The sequence below is a fragment of the Heterocephalus glaber genome, unplaced genomic scaffold, assembly GCF_053883595.1.
Source record: "Heterocephalus glaber isolate CG9 unplaced genomic scaffold, H.glaber_assembly_v1.0 deba00001608, whole genome shotgun sequence".
NCBI classification, from domain to species: domain Eukaryota; kingdom Metazoa; phylum Chordata; class Mammalia; order Rodentia; family Bathyergidae; genus Heterocephalus; species Heterocephalus glaber.
Genome location: NW_028258379.1, coordinates 21487593 through 21502663, shown reverse-complemented (window position 1 = coordinate 21502663; position 15071 = coordinate 21487593). Strand labels below are relative to the sequence as shown.

The 15071-nt window shown below is 36.9% G+C and overlaps 1 pseudogene; it reads left to right on the top strand.

Moving 5' to 3' along the window:
* The first annotated feature begins 13218 nt into the window (after positions 1-13218).
* LOC101717920 (5'-nucleotidase domain-containing protein 1-like) overlaps positions 13219-15071 on the top strand; it is a 79907-nt pseudogene continuing 78054 nt past the window's right edge.

Here is a 15071-nt window from a genome sequence, read left to right as displayed (position 1 = left end):
GGACTCAGGAACCGAGGCAGGAGGATCACCATGAGTTCAAGACCAGCCTGAACTACACTGCAAGACCCTGTCAAACAACAACAACAACAAAGACAGAGTAAAGTAAATTTCCCTTCCTAGTGTGAATGTGCCTCATTCAGTCGGTTGAGAGCCTAAATAAAACAAAAAGGATTATCTGCCCACAAACAAGAAAACTCGACCTTCAGCTGAGGCATCAGTTCTTTGCTGCCTTCATACTCGAACTGAGACCACTAGCACTGAGACTGACCTCTTCTGGCCTCTTCCAGGTCGCCAGCTTGCTAACTGCAAATCTTGTGACATCTCAGCCTCTGGAATCATGTGGCCAATTTTTTATGATAGGTATCTCTAAGTTCAATAGATAGATGATAGATAGATAGATAGATAGATAGATAGATAGATAGATAGATGGAAGAGGGTAAGATAGAATGAATGCATACTTAGGAGATAGATGTATGTGGTTCTATTTCTCTGGAGTACCCTAACCCATTCACTTCCTCAAAAGTAGAGATATGGAAGTATATGTTTCTCCTCTTCTACTATATTTAGAGTAACTTGCCCTGTTCTATAATCATTTCATTCATCTTTTGCATCATTTGTTTTCCTGTGGTCTAGTAATATAGACGCTAGACTTGAGATGAGAAGCTCCAGTTTAATATGTAAGGAAATCTCAGAGAAATTACAAGAACTTCCAACCCTCAGTTTTCTCATCTGGTAGATTTGCTCAGTAACACCTTTAAAGCATGATGGGTTTGAAGAATAAATGGCACAAATAAAGGAAAAGTGTCCAGCCTAGTAAACATTAGGTGCCGAATTAATGTTTATTACATCTAATGTACAGTGTAAATTGGGGCAGGGTCCATGTTGTTTGTTCTCTACATTAGTCAAATTATTGGGAATAGAAGATTCTTAATAAATATCTGTGAGTGACAATGAAGGGTGCTGATATAAATACTTTCTTGGCTTCCAAAATTATATACTGTGTTACCTGCATAGAAAGAAGAGTGTGAATGAATCGATTCAACCAAAATGATATCAACAACCACCACACAGTATGGGATTGTAACACAGGAATGGGCAACTGGACAAGGTAACTACTATCTTCTAGAAAGAGAAATTCAACATCCTGCTGATAACGGTGTGCTCCGCAAAATAAATGACAGAGCCGATATTGTGTGTTGGAAATGTATGTTAGGAGAAGAAGTTTTCTATCATCCTCAAAATACCAAAATTGAGGTCAAAGCTGGTCTTTAAAACAAATATTACTGACATAAACTCCAAGGAACATGCCATAGTTCATTATCTCCACTAAGGAGATAATGGAAAATAATCTGCTGAAAATTGAGAAAATTAATATTTGTATCTCATATCCCAATATTTTAAGCCTCAACTATTCCAGTTTAATCTTGAACTATTCATTTGAATTGTGTTTCCACAATCTGAAAATAAGCATACTTTTTGTGATGTCAATTACATAAAGAAAGATGCAGAGTACTAACTCCTGATCCCAATATTATGATACTTTTTGTATGGAACAAAGTTTGAAGCTAGTGGAGAGAAAAATCTGAATCAAATCAAAAAATTTAAGTATACCAGTTAAGATTTCAATCCCTTCATTTTATGAAAACTGACCCCAAGAAAGAATATGAAAATTTCCCCTTTTTACAGAAGTAGTTTTGAACATGATCCAGACTACCTGCATCATTCTTTAATCTGTTCTCTTACCAAATACTACTTAAGCATCACTTTCTGTCTGGCATTGATCTAAAAGCTAAGAACACAGACACTTTTCATTTCACAAGGCACAAATAAAAAATAAAATACATGAGAGAGTCTTGGATAATGAAGAGATACAAAATAATGTATCAGAGGGTGAGGTGGGTGTCTCTTTACAAGGAGTTGTCTGCACAAAAACAAAAAACAAAAAACACTTCCAAGAAAGCAACATTTGAACTAAAGCAGTGATCACAAAGAACCAGTCTTGTGAAGATGTGGTGAAAGAAATGTGCCAGACAAGGGAACAAAAAGGACAAAGACCCTGGAATGGCACACACTTGAGGGACAGAGAAAGCCAGTGTGCCTAGAAGTGTGCATGAGAGAGAAAGTACCATGAGAATGAGGTGCTTAGAGCACGAAGAAATTGGGATTTTATTTGTAAAGGAGGGGATGCTCCCAGTCCAGTGCTCTCTAAGCCCAGTGTTTTCCATCCCTACAATGCTGACCTTTTTCTAGCAACAAAGGGCTACACTGCTTGGAAAATAACTAAAAAGCTCCTTTGCTGGGAGATTTTATTTATCTGTAACAGGAGGCTGTTCAGTAAGCTAAATGATTCCAGAAAATAAATTCCCTTGCATGGCCCGATCCATTTAATCTACTGAAAGGGGGCCATTTGTTTCCCCTGGGCTGATGCAGAGTTCTATGTACAACTTGGATGCTATGTAGTCGTCTGGAAAGGGAAAGCCCAGCAAGTGAGTAATGATGGATGGCTTGCCTCTGAGGAGCACACTTCCTCAATACATCTGCATCAGCAGCACGGGTCCTTCCAGCTTCTTCTCTGGAACAAAGGCCACCTCCACAGACTCCTTACAGACAGGAAAAAAATTTGGTCACATTTTTTTTCTGACAGAGGAACACAGAGAGACAGCTGTGTTTTAAATCAAGTCCCCGTTTCAAGTCTTACTTGGATCCCATACTGGGAAGTAAATGCAACAAGTGAAAATCGTTTCAACTTGCAATGGAGCTAGAAACTCACTCAGGCATTCAGTGAATTCATTCAGTGGATTCAGTCATGATCACACAACTGAACAGGTGAAGATGTTATCTTAGGTCAGTCTCATTTTCCTCCCCTGGCAAATCTTTTGTTAGAGGAAATAGGAACCCTTTGTATGTCAGAATTTTCTACCAGACTCACATCTTGTTAAATTCCTCCACAATATCAATTCTCTCTATAGATGAGGGCCTGTTTGATAAATCTTAATTCTGTCTATCTCTGCTGAGCAAGAGAAAGGGAGAAACAAATCCAGAAACATGTGTTGTTTTGTTTTGTTTTTTCGAGGCAGTTTTGCTCTGTAGCCCAGGCTGGACTTGAACTCACAGTGATCCTCCTGCCTCAGACTCTCTAGTGCTAGGATCACAGCCATGAGCCACCACATCCTGCCAGAAGCATGTGTTCTGATCTGGGGTCAACTTGATGTAAGAAAACACACCTTTTTAAATTCCAGTCATATCTAGTCTATAAAACTTAATTATCAATCTCATAACATCTCAGAATAAATTAGACACTAAATAAAAAACAGATAATGTCAAGGAAGTGACTATAAAACAATATTCCATGGGAAATAACAACGAAGTACTTAGACAATTACTAAGGGCTAGTTATAGCATTACAAATGCATTCAATACCTTTTCGTATTTAGTCCTTGAAATAGCCTAGAAAGTAGCAAAAGTGAAATTTTGGTCTTTATAACTGCAAAGCTTATATTCTTAAACAAAATTAGAAAATACATTATTGATAAGATTTTTATCAGAAATTAAAAATTAAGGTTATTTTAGGAAGATAAATTAGAAACATTGATTATTTTTCTCTGTTTTATCCTTTATATTGGAGGTAAGAAGACTATAGCCTGAGGCCAAATCTAGTTACCCAACTGATTTTTGTCTGTAAAATTTTATTGAAACAGAACCTTTTCCATTAGCTTATATGCTGTCTTTAGACTGTTATAGGGCTGTTTTAATTCTACAACAGCAGAGCTGATGAGTTTCAACAAAGACCACCTGGTCCACAAAGTGTAACATATTTGTTATCTAGCCCCTTAGGGTAAATTTTGCAGGTTCCTGCTCTCTATCCCCAATAATTCTCTTCACACAAAGATTTAGCTTATTATAGTAGGTCCTGGGGTACCCCTGTCATGAACAAATCACTAGACAAGATGGGTGTTTTGCATGGTGTAAGGGACACTCCTCAGGCTCATATTGGCAAGATTGGTTTTAACTAATAGTGCCTCCATCCCCTTCCATGTTTCCAGTTTAGCTGTTCACAGTGCATGGGTTCATTGATCCCATGAGAATTGCCTTCAGGAGCCAGCCTAGAGCCACCTCCCGAGGAGAGTTTAAATTTCTGGTCTCCTTCCAGGGGCAGCCCATACCCAGTGGCTGACTAATGTTAGAATATAAAATGCTTCCTTGCTTTAAGGTAGGACAAACATGCCATGCCATGGTCCAGATCCAGGGTTCCCTTAGTTGAACTCCCATGTGGTTCTTTCTCATGCTCTCCTGCTTCCTCCCTTCTTTCCAGGTTTCACCTGGGAGCTGTCTCTCAAATCCCTTGCAGAGGAACCCCAATCTTAGGCTCTGCTTCTTAGTTAACCTCCTTGGCACATGGTGATGATAATGGGGAATATTTTTTTTGCCCAAACACAAGTTCAATGAAATGTATGGCAATATGCTGTTATTACGTGACGACCCTGGGAAGTTGAGAAGGAAGAAGTGGGGGGATGTGTGCCATCTAGTGCTATCCTATGCTAAATTAGTGTAAGACCCTGGGCAGGTGATAAATCTAAAGGACTCTCCATATTCTTGGTTTCCCCACCAGAAACACTGATGACCACCAGCTCATTTTCTGGCTCCAGCTTTTGAGACTGCTTGACATCTTTTCATCATTTGACTCCATGGACTGATGCTGAAGACTTTGTCAATCTGCTCCCATTCGGCCAAGGACTCAGAAAGCAGCAAATAAGAATTGAACAGAAAAGAAATGGTCCGTTTAAAAATTTTAGTATTTAGTATCCAGATCCTAGCCTGACACCTTCCCTGCCATGTGAACTTCAGAAGCCTACTGGAGGGAAGAAAATAAGTACAGTTTTCTTCTTTAAATCACTCCACAATTTGTCATACACCTTCTAGCTAAATTGTGTTCTTTGCACTGGTGATTTGCTTAGAGTTCTAAGAGGCTTGAAAAAAATAACTAACTTTCTTGGGGTCCCTCCATTCTGCAACAATCACCCCTCCCCCACGGCACCCCGTGGATCCTCTGCTCTCCTCTCACCCCATTCACACACCCCAGAATCCACAGCCCACTGCAATGTCTGTTAATAAACGCCCTGAGGCGTTCTCTTTAGCTGAACGATTAAGAAAGATTTCTAAGAGACTGAACCATGTGTGACCTAAATTGGCTTTAAAAATGCTTTTCAGAGCCGAGGGAGCAGCATTTGCTGCATAATCACCTTCCACCTTGACATTAATTATGCACCATGGTGTTCTGAGAGCAACTTTGAGCCAGGAATATAAGTGTTTGTAAAGCAAACATGTCAAGCAAACCAGAACATTGTAAAATGAAGGAAATTTTAAATCCAACGCTGTTATGATCCATTTCTCTACTCTTTTTTTCCTTCATAAATCTTCTATATTCAACCTACAAAAGGATGGCATTTCCCTCTTTAATGAGAGATTAGGTGACTTAACAATACTTATATGGATTTCTTGAAAGAGAAAAAGTGAAAAGGAGTTGCTTTTTTCCACTTTGTGATTGAAAATAAAAAGGGCTTGCTGATTTAAAGAGCTGCACAGCTTTGGGGGACCTTTAGAAAGCATTCTCTATACGAACAATGCTGTTTCTATACAGCCATGTGAACTGTAATTTCATTCCCCTTTCTTCATTATCAAGGACATTTGCATGGCAGCAGGATCCTAGCAGTTCCTGGGTTTACCTATTCCTAATTCTCACTTCTTCAATTAGTGTCATTAGCCCTTGTAGGTGGCATCTTTATTCATTGTTGTACATAAAATTCCATGTCACAAAGGATCCCAGTTTTAACAAAAAGATTAATGAAAATATTCCACTATTTCTAAGGAAAGTTTTTGAAAGTTTCCAATGGTTTTTTAAATAAATTTAGCATATTTTCAACTAGACCTTATGACAAAAGTGAATTTGCAAAAAAAAAAAAGGTGAAAATAGCCTCAATTGAAGTAGGTGTTGACCCTTGTACCCGCATCCTCCATCATGGTTGTGTGTTTAACTGCAAGGAACTCTTAGGGCTCCTGCCAAGCTCAGTTTGTAAACCATTGATTTAACCTACTCATAATACATCATTGTCTTCTGGATAAAGTATTCATGCTCACTGACAGTGGAACCATTAACTTTCCCTTTAAAGCCATCCTACAGAAACCATCCCCATCCAGTAAGATTTCACTCACTGAAACACAGTTGAAACACATTTTTCCAGGAACCATTGCTTTTACATCTTTAGAGAACCCATTGATAAGACATCTCTGCCAGGACTCTCAAGTTGGTGGAGTTTGTGAACATATTAGAAGATCATACCATTGAACAGAAGAGGAGATATCAAGGAATACCTTACTGCAGGTGAAACAGAGCACTTAAGGTCAGAGCTCTCTATGGGTCATGTGTATCTAAAATGTACCGATAAACTTAATAAACAAAAAAAAATGAGAGGGGTGAAGGGCATTATTGAATAGATCTGGTGCTTGGGTTCAAAACTTTACAACTCCTTGTTAATGGCATGTACACACACACAATTTTATAAAGTACTAGCAGAAATTAAAACATCATCTATCAAATGTCAATATCAAGAATCCTCTAAGCTTTCAATTGAATGGATGTTACAAAATCCTACATAAAACATAGTTAAGGAAATATCAGGAGTATCTTTGATAACCTAAAATGACAGTAAAGTTTCTCCCTCAATATTGAAAGCACTCATATCTGGTCATAGTACATCTTATAAACAAGGATAATAATCATATCTGTCACTCTTTTCTAACGTAAACACATAAGTGAAGTTGTTTCTCCAACTGAAAGTATACCTTGAGGGTTAGGGGACACGGACGGACACACACACACACACACACACACACACACACACAAAGGGAGAAAATAGCATTAAATCATAAAACCCCTGAATTGTGTTTTCCCCCACACTCTAAATATGTGTTTTAAAAATCCTTATCATATTGTTTTGTTTTAATTGGGTTCCATTTCACCTCCTGTTGGAAACAACAACTTCCTCCTCTGTAGGCACCCTCTTCTATTCAGATCCCAAACCAAATATATCCTCCTTGGAGAGGTGCTTCTTAACCACTGAAGATAAAGAAGCACTCTCTTTCATTTATTAATGTGTTCTTGTCTTATTCTTTGCCTAAATAATTGATTTCTTTGCTTAATCTCTGAGTCTGGACTAGATTAAAAGTTCTATATTTGTTTTTCCCATAACTGTAAGTTCAATATGAAAACCAAAGAATTATTAATAAATATTTACTGAGAGAATAAACAAGTTTAAATTATGCAGAAAACTTTAGTAAGGGCAATTACTGAAAATCTCTTTTTAAACTTTTTAAAACTTACAACCATTTATTTTCAAGTATTGTGGGTTAACTTCAGTTATTATTATTTTAAAAATTTAATTATGATTAAGTAATTGAATAATTATAATGTGCTGATGTTAGGTGTTGAGTGGAATATTAGTGAATGTTCTGGATAATATGTACTTAAAACAGATTCTATTTGGATTTATAATATATTAGACAACTTGTGGTGAAATCAGGCAGCAAATGATATCATAGAGACAGGAAGCATGGTACTGTGGTACCACAGGACAAAGATGAGAGGCATCCAACAAGTTTCTAGGTTTTCTATTTTTTTCATCTGATATATACCATATAACATACTTATGCATATATATATTGTGTGAGTGTGTGTGTGTGCATATATGCATGGATCTGTAGAGAGACAGATATGATAGGTATGTAAAAGACTAATAGTGCAGTGGGGTACATAACCCAGGATATATGACCATTATAAAATAATTTGATTTTATATATAAATTTCAATGGATCAGCAGTCTTCAACTTATTAAATAATTAGACTTATTTAAGGAAAATTTTCAAAAGAGAAGCACAGATTGATGCATATATCAAATTAATCCAGTGAGAGCCTCTATTTCTTGTTTTTATATCTCCAGTATGGTTACTGTGAGAGAATGTCATATGAAATCCAGAAGTGACCTTCACTCGGTTAAAAGGAGGATCCTTAAAAGTTAAGGACTTGCCTGTCAAAGGACAGCTGAAATGATAGTAAGATTTTTTGTTTACAGAAATTCACAATATTTGTCAATGTTCATCAATGGAAATGAACCCTACAAAAATTGTAAGAAAGGAATCGGACACCCAGACACGCACTTTTGTTTATTGAATATCTTTCTTACATAAGCATCTATCTATTGATATTGCTAGATCATGTATACCTTCTGACTGAGCCCTGGTCTTCTGTGACCAATAGAAAACGTCTAAAGGCCACCATGTAACACTCTTTCACTTCAAGTAAAATCTCATGTTCTGAACAAGCAAGGTAACACATGACCAGTGCTTTTCCATGATACTTTGCTTCTGAACTTTTAAGTATAAGCCAAATGTACAACAGAGTATGGTTTTTGCCTGGGGTTAGAGAGCTTATCCCATGCACCATGAACCAGGCTCATTACTTGAGGCTCCCTCCCTTTCTCTGCAACAAATTTAGATCTGTGCACCATATTGTGAAGATTATATACCCTTTTTTCAAAAGCATTATTAGGAACTTTGCAGTATTTACTTGTAAAATCACTCAAATATTAAGAAGTACTCAAATCATCTATGCCATTTTAAGGTCATGTCTACCAACAGGAAATGATTTAAAAAATTAAAGAATTATATGGACAAGCAGCTGGGAGTGACTCTATCAGATCTTTTACGTTGTCTTACTCCCTCAAAAATGGTGACTGCAACACTGATACAACATTGTCAATACACTACTTACATGACAGTGTAGAAGCTTTGCAAAGCTAACGAACCTCTATTGGCTTGGAACTATGGTTTCTGAAAGAATCAGGCTTTGTAGGAAACCACCGCTGAGTCTGAAATTTGCAAAAAAAAAAAAAAAAACCCATTTTATACTCTATTGGCATGTGGTTCTCTCTAAACTTCCAAGAAAGGAACCCAGGTGTTGACAGCTACTTGGTTGTAGTCATATTCATTTTCATCAATTGCAGAGTTTCCAGTGTGGTTAAGGGGTACCATATGAAATTAATGCAAACATTTTCCCCAGTGTCTCTAGCACTGAAAGCAAAGAAATCACAATATCAAAGATTTACCATTTTCTGGAAACATAATGATTTTGCAATACTCCAAATGAAATAAGGTTTTTCTAAATGGTTTTGCCAGTGTTACAGGGGAAAAATGCTGTGCCAGACTTACTTAAAATAGAAACAGAAATTTAAGAGTTCTTTGAAGAGTGCAAGGATTGAGGCCCTATTCTTTTTTAAAATTAATTTAATTGGTACATTTTAGGTATACAATATAATGACATTCATCATTGGAAATTTGCACCTTATATAATTCATCTTGGTTCTTACTTTTCCCCCTTCCCCTGCCCTCCCTTCAACTCCTCCACACCTCCCTATCTACAAAGACTTTGTTTCCATTTTTTCTTTTTCTCATATTAATTCCATTCCCTTCTTTCCTTTCCCTACCCCTCCCACTTCACCTTCCCCTCTGCATCTTTTCTTCCTTTTTCATGCTATCTATTATACCTTTTAGTCTTTATTTACACTTTCAGTTTCTCACACTAGAGAAGCTATTCGGTATTTACACATGTGTCCTATTTATTTCATTTAAAAGTATGGCCTCAATGTGCATCCATTTAGCTATAAATGTCTCTAGTTTCTCATTCTCCAAAACTGCTATATAGATTCAATGCAATCCCAATTGAAATCCCAGCAGCATACTTCACAGACCTGGAGAAAATAATCTAAAAATTCATTTGGAACAAGAAGAGACCTAGACTAGCAAAAGCAATACTAGACAATGAAGACAGTGTAAGGGGTATCACAATCCCCAACTTGAAACTATACCACAAAGCTACTGTGAGGCCCTATTCTTATAATCATCTTACCTACAAACCTACATCTTCCTTAGCTTTGTCTTGGTGGAGAAATACAGCTGGCTGAGGTGACCTAAGCAATTACACTTTCCAAAATAGTGTGGTTTACATACACTTGCTTTTACATAGGGTTTTTTTCCTCCTTTTCTTTCCATAAGTGACAGTGTCCATTGTGTCTTCCACCCATTGCTACAAGAAATTATCATCAAAAATACTTTAAAATTAATGATTGAGAGGTCTGTGACACCTAGTATCAAGAGAATGTAAATAATCTTGCTACATTTATTTTGCTTTTTCCAGTGCTATTAAAAGCTCTTCAAATATATTTATTATGAATATACTATTGTGTACCTAAATATTTGCTTACTATTGGCTGTTTTCATTTCCAATGATTCACAATTATTTTTAAAAACCTACAGGGAATTCATAATCACCAAAAACAGAAGCAATAAAGATGTCCTTTAATAATTAAATGGATAAGTGTGGTATGTCCATATAAAGTCACAATATTTAGCAATAAAAGGAAGCACTATATAGACACAAATGAATTTTCAATTCACAATGCATATTACTAAAATGTTGGGGCAAGATTTTAACCTAAATAACTTTAGAAATGAGTGAAGTATGTAAGACTAAAGGCAAAAGGAAATATATATAATGTATCAATCAGTGCTTAACAAGAAAAACAGATTTAATGCAAGATATACAAATGTATAAGAATTTACAAGATTAGCTTACAATGGTCACCCACAAAATCAGGTGTGGAAGAGTGGAAAAGGTCTGTCTGCACACTAGAAATATGAAGGATCCAGTTTAAGGCCTGGAGCTCCCTATAGTGTCCCTTGCAAATCCATTATCAGGAGGCCGAAGGGTCTGTGCTGGAACCAGGAGACAATGTCCAAGGTGAAGGCTGGAGCTCCTTCAAAGATACAGAAGCAATCCTTCCTTCTTCATTTCCCCTTATACCATTCAAGTGACAAGCCACCCTTGGGTGGGTCTGCTACCTTCAGTAAATTCTCTCAGCCACACTCAGAACTATGCTGATCCAAATTTAGCTGGACATATCTTACTCAAGTTGACACAACCAGTTAACCATCATACATGAGCTTTACATTCTCAATAAAACTGTCTCCACTGGAGTATGGATTGACAATTCTGAAATCCCTATACATGTATACTGGAACTGAATTCTAGATAAATTGATGGTGAGTAGTGAGTGTTAGGTTATAGAAAAGTAAGAGATGGAGTCTAAAATGAACCATGAGATAATAGAGTTGAAAACATCAGTATGAACTCATATTTAGCTTAATATAGGCATAGATGTTACATCTAGAAATATTTACAGTGTGTATATACATAAGTTAGTATGTATTCACCTATTTTGCTATGCTGTCAGCTGAAAGGGCTTACCAGCACTGATACTCCAGTACCAACAAGCATACCTAGTACTTAAATCATGATTTCCCATGCCATTCATAAGCAAAAGGAATTAGGGCTCCTCAGAGGAATGGCTGATTATGGGATCGGAACAGGAAATATGCAAGGCAAGCCTGGAACATCTAGCAGTGCTGAAAAATAAGGAACTGACTGAAAAAACCAAAATGATGGGCTATGTCAAAGGGATCCAGAAATCAACCAAAAAAAAAAGCTAATGGTCAAAGCCAGAACAATTTGAGCAAGGAAAAAAAAGCAATATTGGATTAAAACCTAAAGTACAACATAAATATCTATGAGTCTACACTCTCATAAATTAGTCACATCTTGCACACAAAAACATTCCAAATAAATTGCAAACTCTGTCCTCAAGGTAGACACATTAATTCCCTGATCCTTTAAATATGTTCACATTCACTGGCACTGGAGAAAACTGACCACTCCTCGACTAGATCAAGGTTCACCTCAACATGATATCATAGTGACACTTATACCCTTGGTAAGATGTGAAGAGAAAGCACTTGACCTCTGTGATTTTCCTCCCCCAAGCCCTTAACGTCAACCTAAATATATGGAAAATATTCAGAAACATTACAGGACAGGATCATCCCACAAAACCTGGGATCCATATTGCTCAAAACTGTCAAGGTGATCAAAAACAAGGCAAGACTCAGAGACAGCTTAAAAGAGCCTAAAACGACAGGATGAATAAATGTACTAATATCCTGGATAGATACCCAGAACAGTAAAAAGGCATTAGGTAAAAAATGAGGAAATCTGAATAAAGCATCCATTTGAATTAATATTAATGTATCAGTATTGTTTTTTCATTGTGATAAATGTACCATAATAATACAAAATGTTCACACTAGAGGAAAAGGGATGAAGTATATATGAAAACTCTCCTATCTTTACAATTTTCTAAAAGTTAAAATTATTCTAAAGTTATTTTTCAAACATTAGATATATTTTGGCTCCAAAATGTCCATATGTCTGATTATTTCTAAGAACTGGAGTTACTCATTGAAAGTAAATGTATATTTTGGCACCACATTGTCAATTGTTTATCATTAATTTTGTACTAATTTAATGTGACTGTTTTAAGTGTATCCCTTGATAGTAGCCCTGAATAAAAAATTTGTTTTGTTTCGTTTGTTTTGTATCATTCTGTTTTGTTCTTGAGTCAAAACCTTATTTTGCAGTTCAGGCTGGTCTTAAACTCACCATGTAGTCCAGGCTGGCCTTGAACTCAGAGTGATCCTCCTACCTCAGCCTCCCCAGTGCTTAGATTACAGGCAAGCTCCACCGAATAAAAGTGACTTTGATCTTGAATCTTCCCCATAGAAGCCAACACTGCAACTACTGCTACTTTTAATCAATCTGAAAGGAATATAAGTCAGTATAAGGTAGAAAATAAGAGTTCAAGGAAGAGTAATGCTACATAAATTTGTATATGATTGCATACCTTCTCATGTGATTTTGATCAAGTTGCTTAACTACCCTAAGCCTCCATTTTTCTAATCTGTAAAATGATGGTAATTAAATATTACTACCATAGAGTTTTTAGGAAAATTAAATAGGGTAATGCATATAAACCAATTAGTATGGTAAGTACTCACTGCCAGTTATAATTACTCTTTTTAACTGTTCACTCATTTACTCAACAATATTTGTTGAAGAACTGCTGTGTGAGAAGCTTTCTGCAAGGTTCTGGAAAGACAATGATGAACAAGACACACAGTCCCTACCATTAACAGACTTAACAGTCTAGCAGCACTCAGAGACTTGCATAGGAAGTCATATGGAAAAGCATACAAGCAGGCAAAGAAATCTCAGCAATGGAACTACCTAGCATGCTGGAGAAAGCAGCCTTGGAGAAGGTGTATGCTGAACCAGAATCTGAAAGATCTGTAGAATTTAGCCCAATAGTGCTGCAGCCAACAGGCACCCACTCTTCTCTAGAGCCTATTGTGCCCATTTCTTTCCAGTTCCATGTTCAATGGCATCACGTGGGCAGCTTTACATTAGCCAAGGTAAAAGTATTTACATCGTGAAAATCATCAAGCTAATCAAAGCTCTTCCCTTGCACCACCTCCAAAAGGCAGTTGTTACATAGTTGACAGCACAACACAGCTGTAGTCAATCAGATTAAAAGGGAAGAATGCAGAGGGTAAGAACATGGCGAATTTGAGAAACTAAAAGAAACTAACTAAACTAAACTTAGCCAAACAGCTAAGCTAAGGGGTGAAGGGTTTGTGAGGACAGCAGTAAATGGAGACCACATCACATAGCTCTTTATAAGCCGAATAAGACATTTAGAGCTTATCCCAAGGCAGTGGGGAGGAGCCACTGAAAAGTGCAGAACATTTTTCAATATGGAGCAGGTTTTGTGGATTAGAAAGATTCCCTGTGCCTTCAGGAAGCACAGTAAAAATGAAAATAGACATGGTGTGCTCAAAATTTATCTGACATATAGATAATTTGGATTTGATCATTGTCTTTTTCTCCACAGGATAGTGTAATTGAAGTGTCATTATCGGTTGACATTTCAAAATGTTTACATTGTTTCCCCTTTGTATTTTCTACCTGGATATTTTTAAGTTATTTTTTTTAAAAAACTATCAGAAAACAGTAAGTTGAAACTTAGCACTTTTGAAAGCTTTATTACATTTCTAACTGTTCCTAGAAAGTTTTCTTCTTCCCAACCCTATAGTTATAAAAGGAGACTGAAATAAATGAAGAGATCGTTGGGAAATAACAGTGTGAGAAATAATAGTGCTCTGAACTTATGCAGTAGTTGTGATGATCATGGTAAATGGCTTTGAAAAATACTTAGGAGGTAGCTCACGGTGATGGAATGAATGAGGACAGTGAGAGACAAGGAAAAGTGATCAAAGATCTTCCAATATCTAGCTGCTCAGTGGTTACTTATACAACAAAATAGGAACCAGAAGAGAAATAGTAACTTAGGGCACCAGATAAGTTGTCCAGAAAACTAGTGGACATAGCAGTGGTAAGGGGGAAAAGAACATGTTCAATTTATTGTGTTTGAAATGTCTTTACAAGTTCTAAGAGGAGATGTGTAGAAATCAGTTATGTACATGATTCTGGAGCTAAAGAAAAGAGAAAAGAAAAACTCACTTTAAAGAAGGAAGGAAAGGGCCGGGAATGTAGCTCAGCAGTGCAGCATCTGCCTGGCAAGTGTGAGGTCCTGAGTTCAATTCTGATACCAAAAAAAGGCAGGAAAGGTATTTTAAAAGGCAGGAAAGGTCTTCGTCCAGAGGCTGGAGACACAGAAAGAGACTAAAGCCTTACAGAGTAAAGGAAGCAAACACATCTTCAAGAAAAAATGGCCAGGTAGCAGTGCCCAACAACATGCTTTTATCAATAAAAATAAGGACTGAGACATTCTCTCTTTGTTGCATCTACTGTGAGAATAAAGACCGTTCCCGTGAATCAGACTTTAAACATTCTAGACAACAACAATAAAGAATAAAACATCAGTGTAAAATTATCTGCTTGGAAAGAAAAAGGAGAAGCTTCAAGTTGACAAATGGTGGGGAAACAGACAGGAATTGGTTCTGATTAACATGCTGTGGTCATGTACTGAACACAATAAAGGGCCTTACACAGAGCTTCTGTTATGACACGAGGTCAGCGTAGGCTTGGTTCCCCATCAATGTCATTTTTC